We start from the raw sequence: 26,458 nt of genomic DNA, 5'->3' as shown, positions 1-26,458 counted from the left end.
AGAAAACATTGTAGTAATCATCAAACTCTGTGGATCCATTGGGATTTTATTCAAAACGAATATAATTTAGGCTTACATTCACGTGGTTTGAAAACAAACTGAGAAAGTGTTATGGAACTAACATCAAGACACTGACGGGATTTGAGCCCAACCTCTTCTGCTTAACAGTCAGGCACTTTGACTGACACCAACAGCGCCCGGAAAAAAATGGGATTTCAACTCGATGCCTATAACCCTTCATTCAATTAATGATAGCCAATTTGAGGCGATAGCATTGATTATCAGTAATTTACATTAGTTTAAACAAGCGTGGCTTGAAAGTTATGTTGCAAACGTAGCACACGTTTTAACTAGAAACTTTTTTGCAAACTTCATCGTATGGGCAGCTGTTTTCCGGCACCCGGACCTGAGGCCGAGGGTCTATGCCTTTTACCACCCCAGGCCCGGGGGGCCCTCCCGTTCATATGTCAGGACACACAGAAGTGAGCCAGGTCACCGAGCAGTCATCCAGGTCCGCCAGGCCACGCAAACCATTAGGAGCACGATAAATCGGGCAACGCAGGATCACGTGGTCGGCAGTCTGCTCCTCCGCGCCACACTCACACGTCGCGTTAGGTGCTAAGCCCCACTAGAACATGTTTGAGCGAAAGCGACCGACACCAGTTTGGAGGCGGTTAAGCCTCACCCAGGCCACTCGTGGTAGTGAGAGGCCTGGTATTGAGCCGGTGTCAGGTATGAAGTCACGGAGTCTGGAGGAGATGGTATGCTCCAGGTCCGTGCTCCATTTGTGATTCGCCCAGTGAGCCGCCCTGATGTTGTTGTCACTGCATTGCTGCAGGAGCTTCAGGGCGGCTGGTACCAGTGGGTCTCTGGAGGGGAGGCGGGGCGTTGGCTCTGAGGAGAGTGTGAGCCTTTCATGGAGCAGGTGGTTCTCATCCATGTTTGCCCGGCCCGCCAGAGTTGCTACAGCACCTTGGCGACGAAGCTCAGCGGGTTGGATGCCTGCTAAGATGGGCAGTAGCTCCACAGGGGTGGGGCGCAGGCATCCAGTGATAACACGCAAGGCTTCGTTGATCGGGACATCAAGTTGTTTAGAGTGAGCACTGCGCGCCCAGACAGGTGCGCAGTACTCAGCAGTTGAGTAGACCAGGGCAAGTGCTGCTGTTCGCAGAGTTCTTGCCCCGGCACCCCAACCGGACCCGACCAACCGTCTCAGCAGTGAGACGCGGGTGTTGAGTTTCTTGCGTGTTGCCAAGAGGTGTTTACGGAAAGTGAGCGACCTGTCCAGGGTGACCCCATGGTATTTAGGGTCAGGACGAGGGTCTTCAGGTGTAGGACGAGGCCGGCATAGGGTAAGGGAAGCCCCATCCGGCTTCCGCACCTCGAACCTGATCTCACGATCCGCTTCCCAATTGTATAGGTGGAAAGCTTGTGTCACCGTCTTGGATTCGCTGAGCTTCAATCTCCAGTTATGGAGGTAAGCCACTAAAGTCTCCATGTCCTGGCTTAGAGTTCCCTCCAAGGCCTGCCAGTCCCTGTCGGAGTGCAGCAGCGCGAGATCGTCTGCGTATGCGAACCTCCGTGAGACTGTGGCAGGCAGGTCGTATGTATAGATGTTATACAGGAGGGGAGTCAGGACAGATCCCTGGGGGACGCCATTTTTCAGGCGCCGCAACCTGCTTTTATCTCCGTTACTGGTGGTGAGAGTAAAGCTGCGGTTCCAGACAAGCTCCATGATCATTTTGACCATGTGCCTGTCTGGAAGCAGGCGGAGAAGTTTGCAGGTGAGGCCGCGGTGCCAGACTGTGTCATAGGCAGCAGTCAGGTCTTTGAAGACGGCACCGGCCTTCTTTTTCGCCTCAAAGCAGTCCTCGATGTCCTGGGTAAGGAGGGCGACCTGATCCACCGTGGACTTCCCACGTCGAAAACCCGCCTGCTCCCGGGGGAGGTGGGGATCTATGATGGGCTCGACACGGGCGTGAATCAGGCGCTCGAGGACTTTAAAGGGGACGCAGAGCAACGAGATTGGTCTGTAGCTCGTTACGTCATCCTTTGGCTTGTTCGGCTTGGGGATAGCGACAACAGTGGCCCTTCTCCAAATCCTGGGGATCCGGAGTTGGCGCAGGCAAGAAGACAGGAAAACTCTCAGCCAGGACTTCATTGCAGGGGCAGCGTGGAGCACGAGTTCTGGGCAGATGTTGTCAGGCCCAGCAGACTTGCCTGGTTTGGTATACTGGAGGGCAGCTGTGAACTCCTCCGGTGAAAACTCACCGGAGATGTTACACTCGCTAGATGTTGTTGTCCTCCAGAGGTCTGCAGTTTCCTGGCGCACCGCCCGGGAAAAATCTCGATTTATCCCGGTATATGCCCCGTTTTTCACAACCTGTGCTGCAATAGCATTTGCGGTAACGGGGCATGTTCGGGGTGCGCGCTCAGACCTACCAGTCAAGTTGTTCAAAGTGCTCCACGCGATACGGCTAGTGTGCGAGAAGTCGATGGAGTGGACTGCCTCTTTCCAGCGCTGGTGCCTCTTCCTTCCAAGAGTGGAAAGAAGGGCAGTGGCTGAATTGTTAGCCTCCGGGCCATAGGGAGCCCGGAGGAAGGCGCTGTAGAGGGTCTCGCACTCGCCATCCCAGCATGGTTTGTAGTTCTTACGCCGGCCGCGTGGGATGGCTTTTTTGGCCGCAGATGTTAGTGCCCTACAGAAGTCCTGGTATGCCTCGTCCACGTTGGGTGTGTCTGGTGGTGGGAGACACCGTGTGGACTTGTTGGTATGGAGGCGATAGAGTTTCCAATTGGCCTTCCGGAAGTTCCATCGCTTCATCGGTCCGCTCGGAACTGTTGTCACGAGGTCGGGCACCGATATCAGCGACGGTCGGTGTTGCGACCTGGGGAACATTCCTAGAACACGTCTGTCGGGGAGCTGGGTGTCCACACCGACACTCACGAAAGCCAGGTCAGGGTTCGTGTCAGTGTTATGCCGAGCGGAGTGAAAGCTGGCTGGGCCCTTCGGGTTGTAGAGAAGGTTGAGCGAGTTGCGCTCTGCCCAGTCAGAAAGAGTTTCCCCGCTCGGTGAGGTGGTACTGTATCCCCACCGTGTATGCCGGCAGTTGAAATCACCAGCATATACACACGGTGGTTCAAGCACTGGCAGTGACACTGGCGTGAGTTGTGAGGGTGGTGGTTTGTAGACGTTGACAATTTTGATGTCGCCAACGTCCACTCGCAGCCACTCGATCTCGGAGTTGTCCGGTGATCGATCGGCGAGGGTCCAGCTCAGATCGTTGTGGACAAACGTGGCAAGGCCATGCTTCTTGCTCAGGATTGAACCAGCTAGCGTGAAGTTGGTGATCGCTAGCTTGTCCGCTGTTGGGCGGTGGGTTTCCTGAAGGAGGATGACCATGGCTTGGGTGGTGTGGGCCATGTGCTCGATGACGGATGTTTTGGCATCTGTGAGCCCTTCAACGTTCAGTTGCAGTATTCTTGGTTGGAGACCGGCAGCAGTGTTGCTACCAGATCTCCGCCCAGACTGCCCCTGGACGCCAGAACGGGAGGGTACCCGAGTTGAAAGTTTTTTGTTTCGCCGCGTTGCCATGGAGTAGAGCAGCGCGGTTACTTGCAGGGATCACGACGTGAACGTAAACTTTCTCGATCCCCTTTTGCAAACTTAGAGAAGGACATGGGCTGTACAAGAAAACCCTCAAATCCCCGTGCTCGTGTCAAAATCCCGTCCCTGGGTGGGCTTGAACCACCATCCTCTCAGTTAACAGCCGAACGCGCTGACCGATTGCGCCACAGAGACTGGCTAGTTTAAATGATAAATTACTCCCCAAAAAATTATAAAATCTCATGTTACGATAGCCCGATGTCATTGTCTTTGGATGGGCGTAACTAGAAGTACACTGCTTCAGCATTCGGGGAGTCCAATATGCCTTTTGGGTGGAATGACTGTGTCTTGCGGTTGTCACAAACATTGCTTTTGTCCCTTATGAATATTGGTTAAAATGTAACAAAATCAGCGGATTGCATTGGCCGGGAATCGGACCCGGGTCTCCCGCGTGGCAGGCGAGAATTCTACCACTGAACCACCAATGCCTGTGGAATAATAGAGATTTATGAACTCGGTTAAGAGGAAGAACGTTTGAAATGCGGGCTGCGACAAACAAAACATGCTACAAAGTGGAACACATTCTACTTGCACAAGGGATATAACAACATCCACAAAAGGCAAGAAATGCAATGCAGCTAGTAACAGCAATAAGACTAGCGAGCACCATGTTTTCCGTCGGCCGGAAATGTACTTGCAAGTCTTGATAAAGGTCTGTGACTTGCAGCAGTTTCCATGGTGTAGTGGTTATCACATTCGCCTAACACGCGAAAGGTCCCCTGTTCGAAACAGGGTGGAAACAAGGCTTTTTTTACTTTCCTTCTTACGTCTATAAATAAGCAAGGAAAGAAATAATAGCAAGGTCCTGTGTTTCATCATGAAGTAGATTGCAACATACCTGAGCACCTCATGTACAGCCGAGCTCACACAACACCAAATTTAGAGGGTTCTCATATAGGCAGACCTTTGGCTTCAATATCATGAATGCTGGGTTCCATGAAAATGTCACGCACAAACCTATGAAATTTCTCATTCATTCAAGTCACTGTATTTTCAGGGCGTTGCATCGATTGCAACTGTACTGTGTGGATAGACTTATAAGACGTTTAACCTCACAGCTAAGCAGGAATCATAAGTGTAATTCCCAAAGATCAGTCAAAGATTCACCTGAAACCTAAATCATAGTAGAGGATGGTTTCGATCCATCGACCTCTGGGTTATGGGCCCAGCACGCTTCCGCTGCCTGTAACTAGAAGATGCTTACTCTGGTGAATATCCAAAGAGTTAGAGAAGACAGCTGAAGTCCCAATGGGTGTCAGCCTTCCATTTGAATTAAGAATCAGTCGAAGATTCACCTGAAACCTAAATCATAGTAGAGGATGGTTTCGATCCATCGACCTCTGGGTTATGGGCCCAGCACGCTTCCGCTGCCTGTAACTAGAAGATGCTTACTCTGGTGAATATCCAAAGAGTTAGAGAAGACAGCTGTAGTCTGAATGTCAGCCTTCCATTTGAATTAAGAATCAGTCAAAGATTCGCTTGAAACCTAAGTCATAGCAGAGGATGGTTTCGATCCATCGACCTCTGGGTTATGGGCCCAGCATGCTTCCGCTGCGCCACTCTGCTGTCTGTAACTCAAAGATGCTTACTCTGGTGAATATCCAAAGAGTTAGAGAAGACAGCTGTAGTCCCAATGGGTGTCAGCCTTCCATTTGAATTAAGAATCATTCGAAGATTCGCTTGAAACCTAAATCATAGCAGAGGATGGTTTCCATCCATCGACCTCTGGGTTATGGGCCCAGCACGCTTCCGCTGCGCCACTCTGCTGTCTGTAACTCAAAGATGCTTACTCTGGTGAATATCCAAAGAGTTAGAGAAGACAGCTGTAGTCCCAATGGGTGTCAGCCTTCCATTTGAATTAAGAATCAGTCAAAGATTCACCTGAAACCTAAATCATAGTAGAGGATGGTTTCGATCCATCGACCTCTGGGTTATGGGCCCAGCACGCTTCCGCTGCCTGTAACTAGAAGATGCTTACTCTGGTGAATATCCAAAGAGTTAGAGAAGACAGCTGTAGTCTGAATGTCAGCCTTCCATTTGAATTAAGAATCAGTCGAAGATTCGCTTGAAACCTAAATCATAACAGAGGATGGTTTCCATCCATCGACCTCTGGGTTATGGGCCCAGCACGCTTCCCCTGCGCCACTCTGCTGTCTGTAACTCCAAGATGCTTACTCTGGTGAATATCCAGACAAACTACTTGTAACAAAGTGATTTGGAACCCATTTGAAGTAGTCTTTCTTTCTGAGTCCTGGTTGTGTCCACATTTTAAATGGCATTTTTTTTTAAAGAAAACATTGTAGTAATCATCAAACTCTGTGGATCCATTGGGATTTTATTCAAAACGAATAGAATTTAGGCTTACATTCACATGGTTTGAAAACAAACTGAGAAAGTGTAATGGAACTAACATCAAGACACTGACGGGATTTGAGCCCAACCTCTTCTGCTTAACAGTCAGGCACTTTGACTGACACCAACAGCGCCTGGAAAAAAACGGGATTTCAACTCGATGCCTATAACCATTCATTCAATTAATGATAGCCAATTTGAGGCGATAGCATTGATTATCAGTAATTTACATTAGTTTAAACAAGCTTGGCTTGAAAGTTATGTTACAAACGTAGCACACGTTTTAACTAGAAACTTTTTTGCAAACTTAGAGAAGGACATGGGCTGTACAAGAAAACCCTCGAACCCCCGTGCTCGTGTCAAAATCCCGTCCCTGGGTGGGCTTGAACCACCATCCTCTCAGTTAACAGCCGAACGCGCTGACCGATTGCGCCACAGAGACTGGCTAGTTTAAATGATAAATTACTCCCCTAAAAATTATAAAATCTCATGTTACGATAGCCCGATGTCATTGTCTTTGGATGGGCGTAACTAGAAGTACACTGCTTCAGCATTCGGGGAGTCCAATATGCCTTTTGGGTGGAATGACTGTGTCTTGCGGTTGTCACAAACATTGCTTTTGTCCCTTATGAATACTGGTTAAAATGTAACAAAATCAACAGATTGCATTGGCCGGGAATCGGACCCGGGTCTCCCGCGTGGCAGGCGAGAATTCTACCACTGAACCACCAACGCCTGTGGAATAATAGAGATTTATGAACTCGGTTAAGAGGAAGAACGTTTGAAATGCGGGCTGCGACAAACAAAACATGCTACAAAGTGGAACACATTCTACTTGCACAAGGGATATAACAACATCCACAAAAGGCAAGAAATGCAATGCAGCTAGTAACAGCAATAAGACTAGCGAGCACCATGTTTTCCGTCGGCCGAAAATGTACTTGTAAGTCTTGATAAAGGTCTGGGACTTGCAGCAGTTTCCATAGTGTAGTGGTTATCACATTCGCCTCACACGCGAAAGGTCCCCTGTTCGAAACAGGGTGGAAACAAGGCTTCTTTTACTTTCCTTCTTACGTCTATAAATAAGCAAGGAAAGAAATAATAGCAAGGTCCTGTGTTTCATCATGAAGTAGTTTGCAACATACCTGAGCACCTCATGTACAGCCGAGCTCACACAACACCAAATTTAGAGGGTTCTCATATAGGCAGACCTTTGGCTTCAATATCATGAATGCTGGGTTCCATGAAAATGTCACGCACAAACCTATGAAATTTCTCATTCATTCAAGTCACTGTATTTTCAGGGCGTTGCATCGATGGCAACTGTACTGTGTAGATCAGGGGTCACCAACCTTTTTGAAACCAAGGGCTACTTCTTGGGTACTGATTACTGCGAAGGGCTACCAGTTAGATACACACTTAAATAAATTGCCAGAAGTAGCCAATTTGCTCAATTTACCTTTAATTCTGTTATTATTAATAATTAATGATATTTATCTTTGTGGAAACACTGATCATCTTAATGATTTCTCACAATAAATATATATAGAAACAGATAAATATCAATATGCAATACTTTATTTTTATATTTTCTCTAAGTGCACATTTTTCAAATTGAACATTTTCTAATGATCACTTCTAAGACAGTCTTGTGAAATCACAATATCCCATTTTAACTAGCTAGCCACTAACATTTTTTAACAAATCATGAATTACTTTGCACCATGTTTGTACAAATAATAACTCATGTAAAATACAAAAGTAAACTCTCCAATTTTTAAATCATGTCACACTTTGAACTGGACACCAAATCTGTTATCTGTTTCTTTGTCAGTTAGTGGGAAGCCTGGCATTGCATGCTGTTAACTAGTGTGTTGTACTCTGGTGTGTAACTTGACACTGCAACTCTTAATAGAGTCTTGCAGATGTGTATCAGTGAGGCGTGTTCTGTGTTTGTTCTTGATGAAGTTCATATCAGAAAAGGCTGATTCACAAAGATAAGATTTTTCCTCATTGTTTGCGGAATCTTCTTAATCTTTTGGACATATTTTCACAGCAATCTGGCCTTAAGCTTAATTATGATAAATGTAAAATGTTAAGGATCGGAAATCTAAAGGGAACGTCCTTTCGAATGGAATGCAAAGTGCCTGTTTTGTGGACAGATGGACCAGTTAACATACTTAGTGTTGTTGTCCCAGAAAATCTGGAAGATCTAGGCTCAGTAAATTATGATAATCGACTAAGAAAGCTGGACAAAATTATGCAATTATGGAAAGGGAAATCCCTAACCTTGTATGGTAGAATGTCTATTGCCAACTCGTTAAATATTCCTCAATTTATTTATTTGTTTTTGTCATTACCAGCTCCATCACAAAACTTTTTTAAGATTTATGAGCGGAGGGTCTTCGATTTTGTCTGGAACGGCAAACCAGAAAAGATTAAAAGAAAGGTTTTGTACAAAGAGTATGAATATGGGGGCCTGAAACTTCTCAACCTTGAAGCCATGTGTCTGTCTTTAAAAGCATCAATTGTTCCAAAGATGTATTTAAACATTGAGTGGTACACAAATGTGGTTTCTGTTATTTTAGGAGAGTTCATTGACAATTATGATTTAGTCAATTTAATTATAGTACTCGGTAAAATGTTTATTTTTAAGGCCAAAAACAGATATTCACTTAGTATTACTTTCTTTAAAACATTTATTTTTAAGGCCAAAAACAGATATTCACTTAGTATTACTTTCTTTAAAACATTTATTCAGTATTTTCTAACTTTAGAAAGTTACATGGTTGAAAACGATAATGATGGAGAAGGTGGCAAGTTGGCTACATGACTCTTGTCTTACATTAAACATTAAGAAAACTGCAACAATGTAATTTGTAAACAAATATAAAATGTCATCCTTTCCAAATATAACGGTTAATAAGGAAATAATACAAAATGTTAGTGAATATCGTTACCTGGGTGTCATTTTGGAGCCAACACTTGGCTTTAAAAAACATATCAAACAGATGTGCCAGAGTCTTAAATACAACATAAAAACGTTCAAATGTATCAGGAATTCATTAACACTGGAGGCAGCTCAAACTTATTTTAATGCGATGATTATGTCTCGTTTTTATTATTGTATAACATGTTGGTCGCAGGCAAGCAAAATGACACTAAGGCCATTGGAAACTTTGCACAAACAATCCCTCAAAATCCTTGACCGAAAACCACAACACCACCATCATTGTTTAGTTCTCCAAAAATATAGATTGTTAAATTTAGCTAACATTCAAAGATTAGCATCAATACGAATGGCCCATCGAATCTTAAATAACACTGCACCAGTGCCACTTAAGCACTTTGTCCAGTTTACATCTGCTGTGACAACTAGAAACACACGAGCCTCCACCAGGGGGCAGTGTAGCATACCCAGATGTAAAACCTCTTTTGCACAATCAGCCTTTTCATATAAAGCCATAAAGGAATGGAACGACCTCACAACAAACTTGAAAAGTCTAACAGATTACTCTTCATTCACAATTGAAGTTAAAAAGTGGCTTTGGAGCAATCAAAGCTGCTCACACGGTCACTAAAATGGGAATTATGTTTGACACATCAACCTAATGTGTATTATATTTATCCATGAGAGCATTTTTATTGTAAATTGTGAGGTGTGTGTGTTAAAATCATGGTTGTTTTTACAAATGATGACAGATGTGAACAAAAGCATGTATTGTCTTTGTGTGATGATGTAAATGAGGTGTGGTTGTATTGTATATTAAGTATGTGTCCATGAAAGGGCATTTTATGACTTTTTTCTTAATACTTGTGTATGTTTTTATTGTCATAATTTTATTGCATGTTTTTTTTTTTTTGTATCCCTTTAATTTAGGTAGTCAGGGACTGCAGATGGAAATTAGCTATTTAGCTATAATCTGGTACAGAACATATCGGTCTTTGAGCTTAATGTTTCTGTACATTGTCCCTTCAAATAAAGACTAAACTAAACTAAACTAAAAAACATTTTAAAAAAAAGATGAGAAGTCCTCAAAGGCTTATTTTGAAAGTATAATTATGTTTATAGATTATATGATATCTGTTGTTGTGTTCCCTAATTTGAGTGACCTGGACATAATCTGGACTGTACATAAATGCTTATTTTGAAAATTTAATTTTGTTTATAAATTATATGCAATCTGTTGTGTTCCCTAATTTTTTTCTGTGTACATGAATGAAGGTGTGTGTTGCTGAGTCCGACTTGGACATTATCTGGACTGGGCCTGGTTTAAAAAACCCTTTAAACAAATCTAATTTCATTGACAACCTGGTCTGTTGAAGATAAGGCCCTTTTTTTTAAAAATAAAATAAAATAAGATAAATAAATAAAAAACATTTTCTTGGATAAAAAAGAAAGTAAAACAATATAAAAATAATTACATAAAAAATAGTAATTAATGAAAATGTTAGTGGACCAGCAGCCTATACAATCATGAGTGCTTCAGGGACTGTGTCCCTTGCAGATGTGTTGTCTATGTTGTGGGAACCAGAATATTGGTAGCAGAAAGAAATAACCCCTTTTGTGTGAGTGGGTGTGGATGAGTGTGCATGGGGGAGGTTGTTTGGGTTGATGCACTGATTGAAAGTGTATCTTGTGTTTTTTCTATGTAGATTTAATTATAAAAAAAAAAATAAAAAATTTTTTAAATTTTTTAAAAATTTTTTTTTATTTTTAGAACAGGCCCGCGGGCGACTCATCTGGTCCTTACGGGCGACCTGGTGCCCGCGGGCACCGCGTTGGTGACCCCTGGTGTAGATTGACTTATAAGACGTTTAACCTCTCAGCTAAGCAGGAATCATAAGTGTAATTCCCAAAGATCAGTCAAAGATTCACCTGAAACCTAAATCATAGTAGAGGATGGTTTCCATCCATCGACCTCTGGGTTATGGGCCCAGCACGCTTCCGCTGCCTGTAACTAGAAGATGCTTACTCTGCTGAATATCCACAGAGTTAGAGAAGACAGCTATAGCCTGAATGGGTGTCAGCCTTCCATTTGAATTAAGAATCAGTCAAAGATTCGCTTTAAACCTAAGTCATAGCAGAGGATGGTTTCGATCCATCGACCTCTGGGTTATGGGCCCAGCACGCTTCCGCTGCGCCACTCTGCTGTCTGTAACTCAAAGATGCTTACTCTGGTGAATATCCAAAGAGTTAGAGAAGACAGCTGTAGTCCCAATGGGTGTCAGCCTTCCATTTGAATTAAGAATCAGTCGAAGATTCGCTTGAAACCTAAATCATAGTAGAGGATGGTTTCGATCCATCGACCTCTGGGTTATGGGCCCAGCACGCTTCCGCTGCCTGTAACTAGAAGACGCTTACTCTGGTGAATATCCACAGAGTTAGAGAAGACAGTTGTTGTCTGAATGGGTGTCAGCCTTCCATTTGAATTAAGAATCAGTCAATGATTCACTTGAAACCTAAATCATAACAGAGGATGGTTTCCATCTATCGACCTCTGGGTTATGGGCCCAGCACGCTTCCCCTGCGCCACTCTGCTGTCTGTAACTCCAAGATGCTTACTCTGGTGAATATCCAGACAAACTACTTGTAACAAAGTGATTTGGAACCCATCAGAAGTAGTCTTTCTTTCTGAGTCCTGGTTGTGTCCACATTTTAAATGGCATTTTTTTTAAAGAAAACATTGTAGTAATCATCAAAGTATGTGGATCCATTGGGATTTTATTCAAAACAAATAGAATTTAGGCTTACATTCACGTGGTTTGAAAACAAACTGAGAAAGTGTTATGGAACTAACATCAAGACACTGACGGGATTTGAGCCCAACCTCTTCTGCTTAACAGTCAGGCACTTTGACTGACACCAACAGCGCCTGGAAAAAAATGGGATTTCAACTCGATGCCTATAACCCTTCATTCAATTAATGATAGCCAATTTGAGGCGATAGCATTGATTATCAGTAATTTACATTAGTTTAAACAAGCTTGGCTTGAAAGTTATGTTGCAAACGTAGCACACGTTTTAACTAGAAACTTTTTTGCAAACTTAGAGAAGGACATGGGCTGTACAAGAAAACCCTCGAACCCCCGTGCTCGTGTCAAAATCTCGTCCTTGGGTGGGCTTGAACCACCATCCTCTCAGTTAACAGCCGAACGTGCTGACCGACTGCGCCACAGAGACTGACTAGTTTAAATGATAAATTACTCCCCAAAAAATTATAAAATCTCATGCTACGATAGCCCGATGTCATTGTCTTTGGATGGGCGTAACTAGAAGTACACTGCTTCAGCATTCGGGGAGTCCAATATGCCTTTTGGGTGGAATGACTGTGTCTTGCGGTTGTCAAAAACATTGCTTTTGTCCCTTATGAATATTAGTTAAAATGTAACAAGATCAACGGATTGCATTGGCCGGGAATCGGACCCGGGTCTCCCGCGTGGCAGGCGAGAATTCTACCACTGAGCCACCAATGCCTGTGGCATAATAGAGATTTATGAACTCGGTTAAGAGGAAGAACGTTTGAAATGCGGGCTGCGACAAACAAAACATGCTACAAAGTGGAACACATTCTACTTGCACAAGGGATATAACAACATCCACAAAAGGCAAGAAATGCAATGCAGCTAGTAACAGCAATAAGACTAGCGAGCACCATGTTTTCCGTCGGCCGAAAATGTACTTGTAAGTCTTGATAAAGGTCTGTGACTTGCAGCAGTTTCCATGGTGTAGTGGTTATCACATTCGCCTCACACGCGAAAGGTCCCCTGTTCGAAACAGGGTGGAAACAAGGCTTCTTTTACTTTCCTTCTTACGTCTATAAATAAGCAAGGAAAGAAATAATAGCAAGGTCCTGTGTTTCATCATGAAGTAGTTTGCAACATACCTGAGCACCTCATGTACAGCCGAGCTCACACAACACCAAATTTAGAGGGTTCTCATATAGGCAGACCTTTGGCTTCAATATCATGAATGCTGGGTTCCATGAAAATGTCACGCACAAACCTATGAAATTTCTCATTCATTCAAGTCACTGTATTTTCAGGGTGTTGCATCGATTGCAACTGTACTGTGTAGATTGACTTATAAGACGTTTAACCTCTCAGCTAAGCAGGAATCATAAGTGTAATTCCCAAAGATCAGTCAAAGATTCACCTGAAACCTAAATCATAGTAGAGGATGGTTTCGATCCATCGACCTCTGGGTTATGGGCCCAGCACGCTTCCGCTGCCTGTAACTAGAAGATGCTTACTCTGGTGAATATCCACAGAGTTAGAGAAGACAGCTGTAGTCTGAATGGGTGTCAGCCTTCCATTTGAATTAAGAATCAGTCAAAGATTCGCTTGAAACCTAAGTCATAGCAGAGGATGGTTTCGATCCATCGACCTCTGGGTTATGGGCCCAGCACGCTTCCGCTGCGCCACTCTGCTGTCTGTAACTCAAAGATGCTTACTCTGGTGAATATCCAAAGAGTTAGAGAAGACAGCTGTAGTCCCAATGGGTGTCAGCCTTCCATTTGAATTAAGAATCAGTCAAAGATTCACCTGAAACCTAAATCATAGTAGAGGATGGTTTCGATCCATCGACCTCTGGGTTATGGGCCCAGCACGCTTCTGCTGCCTGTAACTAGAAGACGCTTACTCTGGTGAATATCCAAAGAGTTAGAGAAGACAGCTGTAGTCTGAATGGCTGTCAGCCTTCCATTTGAATTAAGAATCAGTCAAAGATTCGCTTGAAACCTAAATCATAACAGAGGATGGTTTCCATCCAACGACCTCTGGGTTATGGGCCCAGCACGCTTCCCCTGCGCCACTCTGCTGTCTGTAACTCCAAGATGCTTACTCTGGTGAATATCCAAAGAGTTAGAGAAGACAGCTGTAGTCCCAATGGGTGTCAGCCTTCCATTTGAATTAAGAATCAGTCGAAGATTCGCTTGAAACCTAAATCATAGCAGAGGATGGTTTCCATCCATCGACCTCTGGGTTATGGGCCCAGCACGCTTCCCCTGCGCCACTCTGCTGTCTGTAACTCCAAGATGCTTACTCTGGTGAATATCCAGACAAACTACTTGTAACAAAGTGATTTGGAACCCATCTGAAGTAGTCTTTCTTTCTGAGTCCTGGTTGTGTCCACATTTTAAATGGCATTTTTTTTAAAGAAAACATTGTAGTAATCATCAAACTCTGTGGATCCATTGGGATTTTATTCAAAACGAATATAATTTAGGCTTACATTCACGTGGTTTGAAAACAAACTGAGAAAGTGTTATGGAACTAACATCAAGACACTGACGGGATTTGAGCCCAACCTCTTCTGCTTAACAGTCAGGCACTTTGACTGACACCAACAGCACCTGGAAAAAAATGGGATTTCAACTCGATGCCTATAACCCTTCATTCAATTAATGATAGCCAATTTGAGGCGATAGCATTGATTATCAGTAATTTACATTAGTTTAAACAAGCGTGGCTTGAAAGTTATGTTGCAAACGTAGCACACGTTTTAACTAGAAACTTTTTTGCAAACTTAGAGAAGGACATGGGCTGTACAAGAAAACCCTCGAACCCCCGTGCTCGTGTCAAAATCCCGTCCCTGGGTGGGCTTGAACCACCATCCTCTCAGTTAACAGCCGAACGCGATGACCGATTGCGCCACAGAGACTGACTAGTTTAAATGATAAATTACTCCCCAAAAAATTATAAAATCTCATGTTACGATAGCCCGATGTCATTGTCTTTGGATGGGCGTAACTAGAAGTACACTGCTTCAGCATTCGGGGAGTCCAATATGCCTTTTGGGTGGAATGACTGTGTCTTGCGGTTGTCAAAAACATTGCTTTTGTCCCTTATGAATATTAGTTAAAATGTAACAAGATCAACGGATTGCATTGGCCGGGAATCGGACCCGGGTCTCCCGCGTGGCAGGCGAGAATTCTACCACTGAACCACCAATGCCTGTGGAGTAATAGAGATTTATGAACTCGGTTAAGAGGAAGAACGTTTGAAATGCGGGCTGCGACAAACAAAACATGCTACAAAGTGGAACACTTTCTACTTGCACAAGGGATATAACAACATCCACAAAAGGCAAGAAATGCAATGCAGCTAGTAACAGCAATAAGACTAGCGAGCACCATGTTTTCCGTCGGCCGAAAATGTACTTGTAAGTCTTGATAAAGGTCTGTGACTTGCAGCAGTTTCCATGGTGTAGTGGTTATCACATTCGCCTCACACGCGAAAGGTCCCCTGTTCGAAACAGGGTGGAAACAAGGCTTTTTTTACTTTCCTTCTTACGTCTATAAATAAGCAAGGAAAGAAATAATAGCAAGGTCCTGTGTTTCATCATGAAGTAGTTTGCAACATACCTGAGCACCTCATGTACAGCCGAGCTCACACAACACCAAATTTAGAGGGTTGTCATATAGGCAGACCTTTGGCTTCAATATCATGAATGCTGGGTTCCATGAAAATGTCACGCACAAACCTATGAAATTTCTCATTCATTCAAGTCACTGTATTTTCAGGGCGTTGCATCGATTGCAACTGTACTGTGTAGATTGACTTATAAGACGTTTAACCTCTCAGCTAAGCAGGAATCATAAGTGTAATTCCCAAAGATCAGTCAAAGATTCACCTGAAACCTAAATCATAGTAGAGGATGGTTTCGATCCATCGACCTCTGGGTTATGGGCCCAGCACGCTTCCGCTGCCTGTAACTAGAAGATGCTTACTCTGGTGAATATCCACAGAGTTAGAGAAGACAGCTATAGCCTGAATGGGTGTCAGCCTTCCATTTGAATTAAGGATCAGTCAAAGATTCGCTTGAAACCTAAGTCATAGCAGAGGATGGTTTCGATCCATCGACCTCTGGGTTATGGGCCCAGCACGCTTCCGCTGCGCCACTCTGCTGTCTGTAACTCAAAGATGCTTACTCTGGTGAATATCCAAAGAGTTAGAGAAGACAGCTGTAGTCCCAATGGGTGTCAGCCTTCCATTTGAATTAAGAATCAGTCGAAGATTCGCTTGAAACCTAAATCATAGCAGAGGATGGTTTCCATCCATCGACCTCTGGGTTATGGGCCCAGCACGCTTCCCCTGCGCCACTCTGCTGTCTGTAACTCCAAGATGCTTACTCTGGTGAATATCCAGACAAACTACTTGTAACAAAGTGATTTGGAACCCATCTGAAGTAGTCTTTCTTTCTGAGTCCTGGTTGTGTCCACATTTTAAATGGCATTTTTTTTAAAGAAAACATTGTAGTAATCATCAAACTCTGTGGATCCATTGGGATTTTATTCAAAACGAATAGAATTTAGGCTTACATTCACGTGGTTTGAAAACAAACTGAGAAAGTGTAATGGAACTAACATCAAGACACTGACGGGATTTGAGCCCAACCTCTTCTGCTTAACAGTCAGGCACTTTGACTGACACCAACAGCGCCTGGAAAAAAATGGGATTTCAACTCGATGCCTATAACCCTTCATTCAATTAATGATAGCCAATTTGAGGCGATAGCATTGATTATCAGTAATTTACATTAGTTTAAACAAGCTTGGCTTGAAAGTTATGTTGCAAACGTAGCACACATTTTAACTAGAAACTTTTTTGCAAACTTAGAGAAGGACATGGGCTGTACAAGAAAACCCTCGAACCCCCGTGCTCGTGTCAAAATCCCGTCCCTGGGTGGGCTTGAACCACCATCCTCTCAGTTAACAGCCGAACGCGCTGACCGATTGCGCCACAGAGACTGACTAGTTCAAATGATAAATTACTCCCCAAAAAATTATAAAATCTCATGTTACGATAGCCCGATGTCATTGTCTTTGGATGGGCGTAACTAGAAGTACACTGCTTCAGCATTCGGGGAGTCCAATATGCCTTTTGGGTGGAATGACTGTGTCTTGCGGTTGTCAAAAACATTGCTTTTGTCCCTTATGAATATTAGTTCAAATGTAACAAGATCAACGGATTGCATTGGCCGGGAATCGGACCCGGGAATCGGACCCGGGTCTCCCGCGTGGCAGGCGAGAATTCTACCACTGAACCACCAATGCCTGTGGAGTAATAGAGATTTACGAACTCGGTTAAGAGGAAGAACGTTTGAAATGCGGGCTGCGACAAACAAAACATGCTACAAAGTGGAACACTTTCTACTTGCACAAGGGATATAACAACATCCACAAAAGGCAAGAAATGCAATGCAGCTAGTAACAGCAATAAGACTAGCGAGCACCATGTTTTCCGTCGGCCGAAAATGTACTTGTAAGTCTTGATAAAGGTCTGTGACTTGCAGCAGTTTCCATGGTGTAGTGGTTATCACATTCGCCTCACACGCGAAAGGTCCCCTGTTCGAAACAGGGTGGAAACAAGGCTTCTTTTACTTTCCTTCTTACGTCTATAAATAAGCAAGGAAAGAAATAATAGCAAGGTCCTGTGTTTCATCATGAAGTAGTTTGCAACATACCTGAGCACCTCATGTACAGCCGAGCTCACACAACACCAAATTTAGAGGGTTGTCATATAGGCAGACCTTTGGCTTCAATATCATGAATGCTGGGTTCCATGAAAATGTCACGCACAAACCTATGAAATTTCTCATTCATTCAAGTCACTGTATTTTCAGGGCGTTGCATCGATTGCAACTGTACTGTGTAGATTGACTTATAAGACGTTTAACCTCTCAGCTAAGCAGGAATCATAAGTGTAATTCCCAAAGATCAGTCAAAGATTCACCTGAAACCTAAATCATAGTAGAGGATGGTTTCGATCCATCGACCTCTGGGTTATGGGCCCAGCACGCTTCCGCTGCCTGTAACTAGAAGATGCTTACTCTGGTGAATATCCACAGAGTTAGAGAAGACAGCTATAGCCTGAATGGGTGTCAGCCTTCCATTTGAATTAAGGATCAGTCAAAGATTCGCTTGAAACCTAAGTCATAGCAGAGGATGGTTTCGATCCATCGACCTCTGGGTTATGGGCCCAGCACGCTTCCGCTGCGCCACTCTGCTGTCTGTAACTCAAAGATGCTTACTCTGGTGAATATCCAAAGAGTTAGAGAAGACAGCTGTAGTCCCAATGGGTGTCAGCCTTCCATTTGAATTAAGAATCAGTCGAAGATTCGCTTGAAACCTAAATCATAACAGAGGATGGTTTCCATCCAACGACCTCTGGGTTATGGGCCCAGCACGCTTCCCCTGCGCCACTCTGCTGTCTGTAACTCCAAGATGCTTACTCTGGTGAATATCCAAAGAGTTAGAGAAGACAGCTGTAGTCCCAATGGGTGTCAGCCTTCCATTTGAATTAAGAATCAGTCGAAGATTCGCTTGAAACCTAAATCATAGCAGAGGATGGTTTCCATCCATCGACCTCTGGGTTATGGGCCCAGCACGCTTCCCCTGCGCCACTCTGCTCTCTGTAACTCCAAGATGCTTACTCTGGTGAATATCCAGACAAACTACTTGTAACAAAGTGATTTGGAACCCATCTGAAGTAGTCTTTCTTTCTGAGTCCTGGTTGTGTCCACATTTTAAATGGCATTTTTTTTAAAGAAAACATTGTAGTAATCATCAAACTCTGTGGATCCATTGGGGATTTTATTCAAAACGAATATAATTTAGGCTTACATTCACGTGGTTTGAAAACAAACTGAGAAAGTGTTATGGAACTAACATCAAGACACTGACGGGATTTGAGCCCAACCTCTTCTGCTTAACAGTCAGGCACTTTGACTGACACCAACAGCGCCTGGAAAAAAATGGGATTTCAACTCGATGCCTTCATTCAATTAATGATAGCCAATTTGAGGCGATAGCATTGATTATCAGTAATTTACATTAGTTTAAACAAGCGTGGCTTGAAAGTTATGTTGCAAACGTAGCACACGTTTTAACTAGAAACTTTTTTGCAAACTTAGAGAAGGACATGGGCTGTACAAGAAAACCCTCGAACCCCCGTGCTCGTGTCAAAATCCCGTCCCTGGGTGGGCTTGAACCACCATCCTCTCAGTTAACAGCCGAACGCGCTGACCGATTGCGCCACAGAGACTAACTAGTTTAAATGATAAATTACTCCCCAAAAAATTATAAAATCTCATGTTACGATAGCCCGATGTCATTGTCTTTGGATGGGCGTAACTAGAAGTACACTGCTTCAGCATTCGGGGAGTCCAATATGCCTTTTGGGTGGAATGACTGTGTCTTGCGGTTGTCAAAAACATTGCTTTTGTCCCTTATGAATATTAGTTAAAATGTAACAAGATCAACGGATTGCATTGGCCGGGAATCGGACCCGGGTCTCCCGCGTGGCAGGCGAGAATTCTACCACTGAACCACCAATGCCTGTGGAGTAATAGAGATTTATGAACTCGGTTAAGAGGAAGAACGTTTGAAATGCGGGCTGCGACAAACAAAACATGCTACAAAGTGGAACACATTCTACTTGCACAAGGGATATAACAACATCCACAAAAGGCAAGAAATGCAATGCAGCTAGTAACAGCAATAAGTCTAGCGAGCACCATGTTTTCCGTCGGCCGAAAATGTACTTGTAAGTCTTGATAAAGGTCTGTGACTTGCAGCAGTTTCCATGGTGTAGTGGTTATCACATTCGCCTAACACGCGAAAGGTCCCCTGTTCGAAACAGGGTGGAAACAAGGCTTTTTTTACTTTCCTTCTTACGTCTATAAATAAGCAAGGAAAGAAATAATAGCAAGGTCCTGTGTTTCATCATGAAGTAGATTGCAACATACCTGAGCACCTCATGTACAGCCGAGCTCACACAACACCAAATTTAGAGGGTTCTCATATAGGCAGACCTTTGGCTTCAATATCATGAATGCTGGGTTCCATGAAAATGTCACGCACAAACCTATGAAATTTCTCATTCATTCAAGTCACTGTATTTTCAGGGCGTTGCATCGATTGCAACTGTACTGTGTAGATTGACTTATAAGACGTTTAACCTCTCAGCTAAGCAGGAATCATAAATGTAATTCCCAAAGATCAGTCAAAGATTCACCTGAAACCTAAATCATAGTAGAGGATGGTTTCGATCCATCGACCTCTGGGTTATGGGCCCAGCACGCTTCCGCTGCCTGTAACTAGAAGATGCTTACTCTGGTGAATATCCAAAGAGTTAGAGAAGACAGCTGTAGTCTGAATGGGTGTCAGCCTTCCATTTGAATTAAGAATCAGTCAAAGATTCGTTTGAAACCTAAGTCATAGCAGAGGATGGTTTCGATCCATCGACCTCTGGGTTATGGGCCCAGCACGCTTCCGCTGCGCCACTCTGCTGTCTGTAACTCAAAGATGCTTACTCTGGTGAATATCCAAAGAGTTAGAGAAGACAGCTGTAGTCCCAATGGGTGTCAGCCTTCCATTTGAATTAAGAATCAGTCGAAGATTCGCTTGAAACCTAAATCATAACAGAGGATGGTTTCCATCCAACGACCTCTGGGTTATGGGCCCAGCACGCTTCCCCTGCGCCACTCTGCTGTCTGTAACTCCAAGATGCTTACTCTGGTGAATATCCAGACAAACTACTTGTAACAAAGTGATTTGGAACCCATTTGAAGTAGTCTTTCTTTCTGAGTCCTGGTTGTGTCCACATTTTAAATGGCATTTTTTTTAAAGGAAACATTGTAGTAATCATCAAACTCTGTGGATCCATTGGGATTTTATTCAAAACGAATAGAATTTAGGCTTACATTCACGTGGTTTGAAAACAAACTGAGAAAGTGTAATGGAACTAACATCAAGACACTGACGGGATTTGAGCCCAACCTCTTCTGCTTAACAGTCAGGCACTTTGACTGACACCAACAGCGCCTGGAAAAAAATGGGATTTCAACTCGATGCCTATAACCCTTCATTCAATTAATGATAGCCAATTTGAGGCGATAGCATTGATTATCAGTAATTTACATTAGTTTAAACAAGCGTGGCTTGAAAGTTATGTTGCAAACGTAGCACACATTTTAACTAGAAACTTTTTTGCAAACTTAGAGAAGGACATGGGCTGTACAAGAAAACCCTCGAACCCCCGTGCTCGTGTCAAAATCCCGTCCCTGGGTGGGCTTGAACCACCATCCTCTCAGTTAACAGCCGAACGCGCTGACCGATTGCGCCACAGAGACTGACTAGTTTAAATGATAAATTACTCCCCAAAATATTATAAAATCTCATGTTACGATAGCCCGATGTCATTGTCTTTGGATGGGCGTAACTAGAAGTACACTGCTTCAGCATTCGGGGAGTCCAATATGCCTTTTGGGTGGAATGACTGTGTCTTGCGGTTGTCAAAAACATTGCTTTTGTCCCTTATGAATATTAGTTAAAATGTAACAAGATCAACGGATTGCATTGGCCGGGAATCGGACCCGGGTCTCCCGCGTGGCAGGCGAGAATTCTACCACTGAACCACCAATGCCTGTGGAGTAATAGAGATTTATGAACTCGGTTAAGAGGAAGAACGTTTGAAATGCGGGCTGCGACAAACAAAACATGCTACAAAGTGGAACACTTTCTACTTGCACAAGGGATATAACAACATCCACAAAAGGCAAGAAATGCAATGCAGCTAGTAACAGCAATAAGACTAGCGAGCACCATGTTTTCCCTCGGCCGAAAATGTACTTGTAAGTCTTGATAAAGGTCTGTGACTTGCAGCAGTTTCCATGGTGTAGTGGTTATCACATTCGCCTCACACGCGAAAGGTCCCCTGTTCGAAACAGGGTGGAAACAAGGCTTCTTTTACTTTCCTTCTTACGTCTATAAATAAGCAAGGAAAGAAATAATAGCAAGGTCCTGTGTTTCATCATGAAGTAGTTTGCAACATACCTGAGCACCTCATGTACAGCCGAGCTCACACAACACCAAATTTAGAGGGTTCTCATATAGGCAGACCTTTGGCTTCAATATCATGAATGCTGGGTTCCATGAAAATGTCACGCACAAACCTATGAAATTTCTCATTCATTCAAGTCACTGTATTTTCAGGGCGTTGCATCGATTGCAACTGTACTGTGTAGATTGACTTATAAGACGTTTAACCTCTCAGCTAAGCAGGAATCATAAGTGTAATTCCCAAAGATCAGTCAAAGATTCACCTGAAACCTAAATCATAGTAGAGGATGGTTTCGATCCATCGACCTCTGGGTTATGGGCCCAGCACGCTTCCGCTGCCTGTAACTAGAAGATGCTTACTCTGGTGAATATCCACAGAGTTAGAGAAGACAGCTATAGCCTGAATGGGTGTCAGCCTTCCATTTGAATTAAGGATCAGTCAAAGATTCGCTTGAAACCTAAGTCATAGCAGAGGATGGTTTCGATCCATCGACCTCTGGGTTATGGGCCCAGCACGCTTCCGCTGCGCCACTCTGCTGTCTGTAACTCAAAGATGCTTACTCTGGTGAATATCCAAAGAGTTAGAGAAGACAGCTGTAGTCCCAATGGGTGTCAGCCTTCCATTTGATTTAAGAATCAGTCAAAGATTCACCTGAAACCTAAATCATAGTAGAGGATGGTTTCGATCCATCGACCTCTGGGTTATGGGCCCAGCACGCTTCCGCTGCCTGTAACTAGGAGACGCTTACTCTGGTGAATATCCAAAGAGATAGAGAAGACAGCTGTAGTCCCAATGGGTGTCAGCCTTCCATTTGAATTAAGAATCAGTCGAAGATTCGCTTGAAACCTAAATCATAGCAGAGGATGGTTTCCATCCATCGACCTCTGGGTTATGGGCCCAGCACGCTTCCCCTGCGCCACTCTGCTGTCTGTAACTCCAAGATGCTTACTCTGGTGAATATCCAGACAAACTACTTGTAACAAAGTGATTTGGAACCCATCTGAAGTAGTCTTTCTTTCTGAGTCCTGGTTGTGTCCACATTTTAAATGGCATTTTTTTTAAAGAAAACATTGTAGTAATCATCAAACTCTGTGGATCCATTGGGATTTTATTCAAAACGAATAGAATTTAGGCTTACATTCACGTGGTTTGAAAACAAACTGAGAAAGTGTAATGGAACTAACATCAAGACACTGACGGGATTTGAGCCCAACCTCTTCTGCTTAACAGTCAGGCACTTTGACTGACACCAACAGCGCCTGGAAAAAAATGGGATTTCAACTCGATGCCTATAACCCTTCATTCAATTAATGATAGCCAATTTGAGGCGATAGCATTGATTATCAGTAATTTACATTAGTTTAAACAAGCTTGGCTTGAAAGTTATGTTGCAAACGTAGCACACATTTTAACTAGAAACTTTTTTGCAAACTTAGAGAAGGACATGGGCTGTACAAGAAAACCCTCGAACCCCCGTGCTCGTGTCAAAATCCCGTCCCTGGGTGGGCTTGAACCACCATCCTCTCAGTTAACAGCCGAACGCGCTGACCGATTGCGCCACAGAGACTGACTAGTTCAAATGATAAATTACTCCCCAAAAAATTATAAAATCTCATGTTACGATAGCCCGATGTCATTGTCTTTGGATGGGCGTAACTAGAAGTACACTGCTTCAGCATTCGGGGAGTCCAATATGCCTTTTGGGTGGAATGACTGTGTCTTGCGGTTGTCAAAAACATTGCTTTTGTCCCTTATGAATATTAGTTCAAATGTAACAAGATCAACGGATTGCATTGGCCGGGAATCGGACCCGGGAATCGGACCCGGGTCTCCCGCGTGGCAGGCGAGAATTCTACCACTGAACCACCAATGCCTGTGGAGTAATAGAGATTTACGAACTCGGTTAAGAGGAAGAACGTTTGAAATGCGGGCTGCGACAAACAAAACATGCTACAAAGTGGAACACTTTCTACTTGCACAAGGGATATAACAACATCCACAAAAGGCAAGAAATGCAATGCAGCTAGTAACAGCAATAAGACTAGCGAGCACCATGTTTTCCGTCGGCCGAAAATGTACTTGTAAGTCTTGATAAAGGTCTGTGACTTGCAGCAGTTTCCATGGTGTAGTGGTTATCACATTCGCCTCACACGCGAAAGGTCCCCTGTTCGAAACAGGGTGGAAACAAGGCTTCTTTTACTTTCCTTCTTACGTCTATAAATAAGCAAGGAAAGAAATAATAGCAAGGTCCTGTGTTTCATCATGAAGTAGTTTGCAACATACCTGAGCACCTCATGTACAGCCGAGCTCACACAACACCAAATTTAGAGGGTTGTCATATAGGCAGACCTTTGGCTTCAATATCATGAATGCTGGGTTCCATGAAAATGTCACGCACAAACCTATGAAATTTCTCATTCATTCAAGTCACTGTATTTTCAGGGCGTTGCATCGATTGCAACTGTACTGTGTAGATTGACTTATAAGACGTTTAACCTCTCAGCTAAGCAGGAATCATAAGTGTAATTCCCAAAGATCAGTCAAAGATTCACCTGAAACCTAAATCATAGTAGAGGATGGTTTCGATCCATCGACCTCTGGGTTATGGGCCCAGCACGCTTCCGCTGCCTGTAACTAGAAGATGCTTACTCTGGTGAATATCCACAGAGTTAGAGAAGACAGCTATAGCCTGAATGGGTGTCAGCCTTCCATTTGAATTAAGGATCAGTCAAAGATTCGCTTGAAACCTAAGTCATAGCAGAGGATGGTTTCGATCCATCGACCTCTGGGTTATGGGCCCAGCACGCTTCCGCTGCCTGTAACTAGGAGACGCTTACTCTGGTGAATATCCAAAGAGATAGAGAAGACAGCTGTAGTCTGAATGGGTGTCAGCCTTCCATTTGAATTAAGAATCAGTCAAAGATTCGCTTGAAACCTAAGTCATAGCAGAGGATGCTTTCGATCCATCGACCTCTGGGTTATGGGCCCAGCACGCTTCCGCTGCGCCACTCTGCTGTCTGTAACTCGAAGATGCTTACTCTGGTGAATATCCAAAGAGTTAGAGAAGACAGCTGTAGTCCCAATGGGTGTCAGCCTTCCATTTGAATTAAGGATCAGTCAAAGATTCGCTTGAAACCTAAGTCATAGCAGAGGATGCTTTCGATCCATCGACCTCTGGGTCATGGGCCCAGCACGCTTCCGCTGCGCCACTCTGCTGTCTGTAACTCAAAGATGCTTACTCTGGTGAATATCCAAAGAGTTAGAGAAGACAGCTGTAGTCCCAATGGGTGTCAGCCTTCCATTTGAATTAAGAATCAGTCAAAGATTCACTTGAAACCTAAATCATAGTAGAGGATGGTTTCGATCCATCGACCTCTGGGTTATGGGCCCAGCACGCTTCCGCTGCCTGTAACTAGGAGACGCTTACTCTGGTGAATATCCAAAGAGATAGAGAAGACAGCTGTAGTCTGAATGGGTGTCAGCCTTCCATTTGAATTAAGAATCAGTCAAAGATTCGCTTGAAACCTAAGTCATAGCAGAGGATGCTTTCGATCCATCGACCTCTGGGTTATGGGCCCAGCACGCTTCCGCTGCGCCACTCTGCTGTCTGTAACTCGAAGATGCTTACTCTGGTGAATATCCAAAGAGTTAGAGAAGACAGCTGTAGTCCCAATGGGTGTCAGCCTTCCATTTGAATTAAGAATCAGTCAAACATTCACCTGAAACCTAAATCATAGTAGAGGATGGTTTCGATCCATCGACCTCTGGGTTATGGGCCCAGCACGCTTCCGCTGCCTGTAACTAGAAGATGCTTACTCTGGTGAATATCCAAAGAGTTAGAGAAGACAGCTGTAGTCTGAATGGGTGTCAGCCTTCCATTTGAATTAAGAATCAGTCAAAGATTCGCTTGAAACCTAAGTCATAGCAGAGGATGGTTTCGATCCATCGACCTCTGGGTTATGGGCCCAGCACGCTTCCGCTGCGCCACTCTGCTGTCTGTAACTAAAAGATGCTTACTCTGGTGAATATCCAAAGAGTTAGAGAAGACAGCTGTAGTCCCAATGGGTGTCAGCCTTCCATTTGAATTAAGAATCAGTCGAAGATTCGCTTGAAACCTAAGTCATAGCAGAGGATGGTTTCCATCCATCGACCTCTGGGTTATGGGCCCAGCACGCTTCCGCTGCGCCACTCTGCTGTCTGTAACTCAAAGATGCTTACTCTGGTGAATATCCAAAGAGTTAGAGAAGACAGCTGTAGTCCCAATGGGTGTCAGCCTTCCATTTGAATTAAGAATCAGTCGAAGATTCGCTTGAAACCTAAATCATAACAGAGGATGGTTTCCATCCAACGACCTCTGGGTTATGGGCCCAGCACGCTTCCCCTGCGCCATTCTGCTGTCTGTAACTCCAAGATGCTTACTCTGGTGAATATCCAGACAAACTACTTGTAACAAAGTGATTTGGAACCCATTTGAAGTAGTCTTTCTTTCTGAGTCCTGGTTGTGTCCACATTTTAAATGGCATTTTTTTTAAAGAAAACATTGTAGTAATCATCAAACTCTGTGGATCCATTGGGATTTTATTCAAAACGAAT

At 43.8% G+C, this 26,458-nt stretch overlaps 30 non-coding genes across 30 annotated transcripts; 8 read left to right on the top strand and 22 right to left on the bottom strand.

Moving 5' to 3' along the window:
* Positions 1-3,728: 3,728 nt before the first annotated feature.
* Positions 3,729-3,802, bottom strand: trnan-guu (transfer RNA asparagine (anticodon GUU)). Its single transcript has one exon. It is a non-coding gene; the product is annotated as a tRNA-Asn (tRNA).
* Positions 3,803-4,024: 222 nt separating this feature from the next.
* trnag-gcc (transfer RNA glycine (anticodon GCC)) lies at positions 4,025-4,095 on the bottom strand. The gene has a single exon. It is a non-coding gene; the product is annotated as a tRNA-Gly (tRNA).
* Positions 4,096-4,336: 241 nt separating this feature from the next.
* trnav-aac (transfer RNA valine (anticodon AAC)) lies at positions 4,337-4,409 on the top strand. Its single transcript has one exon. It is a non-coding gene; the product is annotated as a tRNA-Val (tRNA).
* A 1,978-nt stretch (positions 4,410-6,387) lies between these two features.
* Positions 6,388-6,461, bottom strand: trnan-guu (transfer RNA asparagine (anticodon GUU)). The gene has a single exon. It is a non-coding gene; the product is annotated as a tRNA-Asn (tRNA).
* Positions 6,462-6,683: 222 nt separating this feature from the next.
* Positions 6,684-6,754, bottom strand: trnag-gcc (transfer RNA glycine (anticodon GCC)). The gene has a single exon. It is a non-coding gene; the product is annotated as a tRNA-Gly (tRNA).
* Positions 6,755-6,995: 241 nt separating this feature from the next.
* trnav-cac (transfer RNA valine (anticodon CAC)) lies at positions 6,996-7,068 on the top strand. Its single transcript has one exon. It is a non-coding gene; the product is annotated as a tRNA-Val (tRNA).
* A 4,033-nt stretch (positions 7,069-11,101) lies between these two features.
* On the bottom strand, positions 11,102-11,173 carry trnam-cau (transfer RNA methionine (anticodon CAU)). Its single transcript has one exon. It is a non-coding gene; the product is annotated as a tRNA-Met (tRNA).
* Positions 11,174-12,425: 1,252 nt separating this feature from the next.
* trnag-gcc (transfer RNA glycine (anticodon GCC)) lies at positions 12,426-12,496 on the bottom strand. Its single transcript has one exon. It is a non-coding gene; the product is annotated as a tRNA-Gly (tRNA).
* A 241-nt stretch (positions 12,497-12,737) lies between these two features.
* On the top strand, positions 12,738-12,810 carry trnav-cac (transfer RNA valine (anticodon CAC)). The gene has a single exon. It is a non-coding gene; the product is annotated as a tRNA-Val (tRNA).
* A 568-nt stretch (positions 12,811-13,378) lies between these two features.
* On the bottom strand, positions 13,379-13,450 carry trnam-cau (transfer RNA methionine (anticodon CAU)). The gene has a single exon. It is a non-coding gene; the product is annotated as a tRNA-Met (tRNA).
* Positions 13,451-14,607: 1,157 nt separating this feature from the next.
* On the bottom strand, positions 14,608-14,681 carry trnan-guu (transfer RNA asparagine (anticodon GUU)). Its single transcript has one exon. It is a non-coding gene; the product is annotated as a tRNA-Asn (tRNA).
* Positions 14,682-14,903: 222 nt separating this feature from the next.
* Positions 14,904-14,974, bottom strand: trnag-gcc (transfer RNA glycine (anticodon GCC)). Its single transcript has one exon. It is a non-coding gene; the product is annotated as a tRNA-Gly (tRNA).
* A 241-nt stretch (positions 14,975-15,215) lies between these two features.
* On the top strand, positions 15,216-15,288 carry trnav-cac (transfer RNA valine (anticodon CAC)). The gene has a single exon. It is a non-coding gene; the product is annotated as a tRNA-Val (tRNA).
* Positions 15,289-15,856: 568 nt separating this feature from the next.
* On the bottom strand, positions 15,857-15,928 carry trnam-cau (transfer RNA methionine (anticodon CAU)). Its single transcript has one exon. It is a non-coding gene; the product is annotated as a tRNA-Met (tRNA).
* A 768-nt stretch (positions 15,929-16,696) lies between these two features.
* trnan-guu (transfer RNA asparagine (anticodon GUU)) lies at positions 16,697-16,770 on the bottom strand. The gene has a single exon. It is a non-coding gene; the product is annotated as a tRNA-Asn (tRNA).
* A 222-nt stretch (positions 16,771-16,992) lies between these two features.
* On the bottom strand, positions 16,993-17,076 carry trnag-gcc (transfer RNA glycine (anticodon GCC)). Its single transcript has one exon. It is a non-coding gene; the product is annotated as a tRNA-Gly (tRNA).
* A 241-nt stretch (positions 17,077-17,317) lies between these two features.
* trnav-cac (transfer RNA valine (anticodon CAC)) lies at positions 17,318-17,390 on the top strand. The gene has a single exon. It is a non-coding gene; the product is annotated as a tRNA-Val (tRNA).
* A 568-nt stretch (positions 17,391-17,958) lies between these two features.
* Positions 17,959-18,030, bottom strand: trnam-cau (transfer RNA methionine (anticodon CAU)). Its single transcript has one exon. It is a non-coding gene; the product is annotated as a tRNA-Met (tRNA).
* A 962-nt stretch (positions 18,031-18,992) lies between these two features.
* trnan-guu (transfer RNA asparagine (anticodon GUU)) lies at positions 18,993-19,066 on the bottom strand. Its single transcript has one exon. It is a non-coding gene; the product is annotated as a tRNA-Asn (tRNA).
* A 222-nt stretch (positions 19,067-19,288) lies between these two features.
* trnag-gcc (transfer RNA glycine (anticodon GCC)) lies at positions 19,289-19,359 on the bottom strand. The gene has a single exon. It is a non-coding gene; the product is annotated as a tRNA-Gly (tRNA).
* A 241-nt stretch (positions 19,360-19,600) lies between these two features.
* trnav-aac (transfer RNA valine (anticodon AAC)) lies at positions 19,601-19,673 on the top strand. The gene has a single exon. It is a non-coding gene; the product is annotated as a tRNA-Val (tRNA).
* A 568-nt stretch (positions 19,674-20,241) lies between these two features.
* trnam-cau (transfer RNA methionine (anticodon CAU)) lies at positions 20,242-20,313 on the bottom strand. The gene has a single exon. It is a non-coding gene; the product is annotated as a tRNA-Met (tRNA).
* Positions 20,314-21,081: 768 nt separating this feature from the next.
* On the bottom strand, positions 21,082-21,155 carry trnan-guu (transfer RNA asparagine (anticodon GUU)). The gene has a single exon. It is a non-coding gene; the product is annotated as a tRNA-Asn (tRNA).
* Positions 21,156-21,377: 222 nt separating this feature from the next.
* trnag-gcc (transfer RNA glycine (anticodon GCC)) lies at positions 21,378-21,448 on the bottom strand. The gene has a single exon. It is a non-coding gene; the product is annotated as a tRNA-Gly (tRNA).
* A 241-nt stretch (positions 21,449-21,689) lies between these two features.
* On the top strand, positions 21,690-21,762 carry trnav-cac (transfer RNA valine (anticodon CAC)). The gene has a single exon. It is a non-coding gene; the product is annotated as a tRNA-Val (tRNA).
* Positions 21,763-22,330: 568 nt separating this feature from the next.
* On the bottom strand, positions 22,331-22,402 carry trnam-cau (transfer RNA methionine (anticodon CAU)). Its single transcript has one exon. It is a non-coding gene; the product is annotated as a tRNA-Met (tRNA).
* A 956-nt stretch (positions 22,403-23,358) lies between these two features.
* trnan-guu (transfer RNA asparagine (anticodon GUU)) lies at positions 23,359-23,432 on the bottom strand. The gene has a single exon. It is a non-coding gene; the product is annotated as a tRNA-Asn (tRNA).
* Positions 23,433-23,654: 222 nt separating this feature from the next.
* Positions 23,655-23,738, bottom strand: trnag-gcc (transfer RNA glycine (anticodon GCC)). Its single transcript has one exon. It is a non-coding gene; the product is annotated as a tRNA-Gly (tRNA).
* Positions 23,739-23,979: 241 nt separating this feature from the next.
* trnav-cac (transfer RNA valine (anticodon CAC)) lies at positions 23,980-24,052 on the top strand. Its single transcript has one exon. It is a non-coding gene; the product is annotated as a tRNA-Val (tRNA).
* Positions 24,053-25,787: 1,735 nt separating this feature from the next.
* Positions 25,788-25,859, bottom strand: trnam-cau (transfer RNA methionine (anticodon CAU)). The gene has a single exon. It is a non-coding gene; the product is annotated as a tRNA-Met (tRNA).
* Between the last annotated feature and the right edge of the window lie 599 nt (positions 25,860-26,458).

The sequence above is a fragment of the Entelurus aequoreus genome, linkage group LG18 (assembly GCF_033978785.1).
Source record: "Entelurus aequoreus isolate RoL-2023_Sb linkage group LG18, RoL_Eaeq_v1.1, whole genome shotgun sequence".
NCBI lineage: Eukaryota > Metazoa > Chordata > Actinopteri > Syngnathiformes > Syngnathidae > Entelurus > Entelurus aequoreus.
Note: the sequence above shows the minus strand (reverse complement) of the source record. Positions and strands in the feature narration are given on the sequence as shown.